This window comes from Raphanus sativus, unplaced genomic scaffold (genome assembly GCF_000801105.2).
Source record: "Raphanus sativus cultivar WK10039 unplaced genomic scaffold, ASM80110v3 Scaffold4665, whole genome shotgun sequence".
In the NCBI taxonomy this organism is placed as follows: Eukaryota; Viridiplantae; Streptophyta; class Magnoliopsida; order Brassicales; family Brassicaceae; genus Raphanus; species Raphanus sativus.
In genome coordinates, this window is record NW_026619967.1 from 2,189 (window position 1) to 6,313 (window position 4,125).

Here is a 4,125-nt window from a genome sequence, read left to right on the forward strand (position 1 = left end):
GTGTGTGGATGCCCCAATCTGGCATGCCATATAGTGCTCTCAACCCCAGCAGATGTACTGACCAAGCAACATGAGGAAGATTCAGCTAGTTGAGTCTTTTGGAGATGATACAGCTCCTGATGGCTGTGGCCTCTTCCAATAACCTGCCCTGTCTTTAAATCTTGAAACTCAACCTCATCTGGTCTGAAGACAACCTGACAACTCAGATCAACAGTAGCTCTCCTCACAGATAACAGGTTAGATGTAAACTTAGGCATATATAAGGCAGTTGATTCCCTATCAAACAACCTAAGGTTCCCTATCCCTTCTATCTTCACCTTATCACCATTAGCTATCAGAACATTTCCAGTAGCAGGTTGGATATCACTAATCAAGTTCCTATCACTAATCATGTGATGACTAGCTCCTGAATCTATAATAATGGGTTTAGAGCCAGGAGATGATATACCAGCCTTCTTGGATGAGATAAGGGATTGGGCAGCTTTGATAAAGAGATCAAAGTCTCTCCTGGTTGCTGGACCATCAGGGTTGGTTGCGCCAGTATCACTTCTCCACCCTTCTTCTTTAGTGGGATCACTGCTGAGAGCTGAGTACATGGTTCTTCCTTGAATCACTGAATGCTCAAACTCCTTGAGCTCATATCCAGCTGGTTGACTTCTAAGAACACCAGCTTCTCCTAAGTCTGGTACCTTTCCTTCTCTAAGGAAATAATTTATCAGGTTCTTGTAGGTTGAATCCAGGTGCAGCAGTAAGCTCAGAAACTTGTCCTGCTCATAAACAACTTGAAGACACTCCCATAAACTTCCATAGCCAGTCTGAAGAGTCTCCCACAGGTTCCTGGCGGTTTGAATGTGAGAGTGTGCCTTCAAGATTGGTGTAGACAGAGAGTTGTGTATGATTCCAAGTGTTTGCTGGTCTTCTTGAACCCACTTGTGGTCACGCCTCATGCGTATGAGCTTGATATCCTCTTGAGTCATCTTCTTTGAAGTTCCAGCCTTCATGATGTGGCTGTCCCAAAGTCCATGACTCCCCAAGGTGAATCTGGCCACTCTTGACCATATCAAATAATTAGACCCCTCTAGGGTTACTGGAATAGAAATCTCTGAATTTTCCATCATGAGTAGCTGGATAACATCAAGAACAGCTAGTATCCAGTGGAAAAGACTTCAAAGGAATTATCAGAGTGAGAAAAAGAAATTTAAAGAAGAATTGGATGAACTTTGCTATTTTTGGCAAAATCTCACTACAAAAAAAGTCTACATTCATAGCACAATACTATAGCTCGTTTTACTGAACTGCTATCGTAGAAGAGTTTGAAATTTTTGAATTCTACAACAGCATTAGATAAACGCTATGATAGAGTAAATGCTATGATATCAGTAAGCGGGAACTAATTTCGCCAAAACTTGAATGAAAATTAGACAAGCGCTAAATAGAAAACATTTTGGAATATTTAAGTTAGAAAAAAAAATATTGTGAGACTAAAAAAAAAAAGTTTCACGCTCTGTAGAAACACAAACCCTATTAAAAAAAATACCACTAATACTCTCTCTTCCAGGTGAGTTTGACTCCTAACCCTAGCCACCGCAACCGAGGCCTCACCGCAACCAGATGCAGATCCGATGCCACTGAGATCTTTTCCTCCAACAGAAAGACGAACCCAGGCACCAGTGACTGGCTAGAGGCTTCTGAGTTCTGACTGTTTCCCCGTCGCCTTGTAACGGAAAGAGCCCGCCGTTAGACCTACGAGCCACAAAATTACAGAGTTCTCGTTTAATTGTGTTGTTGTGCAGATTCCTGGAGTTGGTAACCAGTACAGGTACCGGCGAAGCTGTCGAAACCCTAGTGCCTCCAGCAACATTTCTCGTCCTCTTCAGCAAATCCGGCACCACCGAGGAGCTTCTCCGTCTCGTCCCCTGCGAACCAAGTAGGAGTATGCAGCTAATCATCGGGAAGAGCTTAATCTTCAAGGTATGACTTTGAGATTAAGTGTTAAGAACCATTAGTGTTTGGGAATCAATCTATTATTGTCTGTTTCTTACATGTCGAGGATTTTATGAAAAAGAGAGATGAGCTTCCTGTTTGTAAAGGAGGAGACTTGAGAAGTTATCTTCAAATTCAGTGCTGGAGAAACGTGTAACAGGTTAGGGAAAACTCTGCTTTAGATCCTATAAGTACTGGTGTACGTTGAAGCTTTGTTTGAATCTATAAACAGGAAGCCGAGGACAATTGGATCAGAGATGATCATGGATCGACTAACTATGCTGCCGATAAGGTTTTAAGTCCTTCTGAAGATTCTCTGTGCTCTCTGAGTTTTAACTTAACAAAGGAGCTTCAGTTCAGACAACAGACCCTAAGGGACTTTCTGTTTTTTTTTTCTTTTATAAGTTGAACTGAGTACTGGTCATATATGCAGGTCTTGGAAATGATCCGAGCCTTGGAAGCATGTGCACAAGTGGACCAGTTGCCTTGCTGTTGAGAAGGAAGAGTGGAAATTTGATACACTGTGATTTATGACACGCACTCGAGCTGTTATCTTCTGCAACACTAAACGAAAGGTAATCTTTATATACTCTATTTGATTTTTTGTAGGTGTTATCAGGTGTCTCATATTTTCAGCATTGTTATCTTAAGTTGATTTGGAAGCTTGTAAGGTCCTTGAAATTTGTACTCGTTTGTGATAATCTGTAGTTGTCCACTGCTCAATATTTCTCACAATCTCTACAGATTTTTAGTAAATTTCTTTGGGTTCTTAATTTATTCTGTGATGCTCTGTAATAAGATTATGGTAGAGCTTGAATTGACATGAGCAACTTTCTTTATCAGGTTTCTCTTGTCATCTATTTAACTTTATTCCTTGTGTGTATAGGTTTGCTTGGTTTCTGCAACTCTTCCTCACGAGATTTTGGAGATGACATCAAATTTTATGACGGAGCCAATGAAGATACTTGTGAAGCGTGATGAGTAGACTCTTGACGGCAAGAGGATTAAGTTTAGATTTTTGGTTTATTTAAGTTTATCGTTTAGTTTAGGTTCTTTTCTGGTTTTAGTTTGGTAAACTGGAATTTGGTTGTAAACTGATTTTAATTTATAAATAAAATTATTTTTATTTTAATTATAAATCAAATTTTGATTTATTTTTAATTATTTTATTTGAATTATAATTATTGTAGAAACACCTATCATAGCATGAAATATGAAATATCAATCAATTTGTAACAAGAGAAGAACGCTATAGTTAAGTTATTCATATCGTTTATTTATTGCCATCGTATCTGCATATTACATAGCGTTAAAAAAAAAGCTATCGTAGATGGGGTATCTATGATGGCTGCCGATGACATAGCATATGAAAAAACGCTATTAAAGGTCTACGATAGCATTTATCGTGAGCTAAGAATGTACATATTTCTTGTAGTGTCTGGATAAGAGAATGAAGAACACACCAAGAACAGTATGAACTTTGCCAAAAATAGAAATAAAAACACAGAGATTTGCGGAAGAAAGAAAGGTTTCAAGAGCTTGTTGCTCTGATACCATGTGAGAATTGGTAGGATAAGAGAATCAAAGAGATATGTTGCTGGAGAATTGAAGAACAATGAGAGAAAGAGAGAGTTTGTGTGTGTGTGACGATTTTGAGAGAGAGAGAAGGAGAGAAAGTAATTCCTTGATTCATTTAGGCCTCAGCCATGTTACATAAATAGACATACAAGAGTTAGCAATGTGACAAAGAGAATAATAAACAAATGGAGACAGCATCAGACCAAGTCACTCTCGCCTGCCCATGGATAGTGACAGCTCCTCTTTCTCTTTCATGCTTCACACAACATGTGATCTTCTTGTGTCCTGATTGCCAACGGTCCTCTCCCACTTGTTTACTATATTCCAGACCTTATGGAGAGGATGGCGATATATTTGAATCATCCTTGCCTTGCAAGGCACTCTTATATGAATCAAACTCCCTCCTTCACTTATCTCCACAACTCTGGTCGCCTATGTCTCATCTCTTGATCTTTATGCCTTCATGTCAACAGAACCACGATCTAAGAAGCTTTATTTGAAACCACTAATCAGTGGAGAATAACCAGGAAGTTGAATAAGTCTCATAGGAGTTGTGATTAAGAA

At 39.2% G+C, this 4,125-nt stretch overlaps 1 long non-coding RNA gene across 3 annotated transcripts; it reads left to right on the forward strand.

Annotated features, from left to right (window-relative positions):
- The first annotated feature begins 1,483 nt into the window (after positions 1 to 1,483).
- Positions 1,484 to 3,115, forward strand: LOC108838996 (uncharacterized). 3 transcript variants are annotated; one of them, XR_001947618.2, is made up of 4 exons: positions 1,484 to 1,971; positions 2,066 to 2,275; positions 2,417 to 2,558; positions 2,870 to 3,115. It is a non-coding gene; the product is annotated as an uncharacterized LOC108838996 (long non-coding RNA). The 3 variants fall into 3 exon arrangements; XR_001947617.2 differs by having other exon boundaries at positions 1,488 to 2,143; positions 2,216 to 2,275; XR_001947616.2 differs by having other exon boundaries at positions 1,490 to 2,275.
- Positions 3,116 to 4,125: the final 1,010 nt, after the last annotated feature.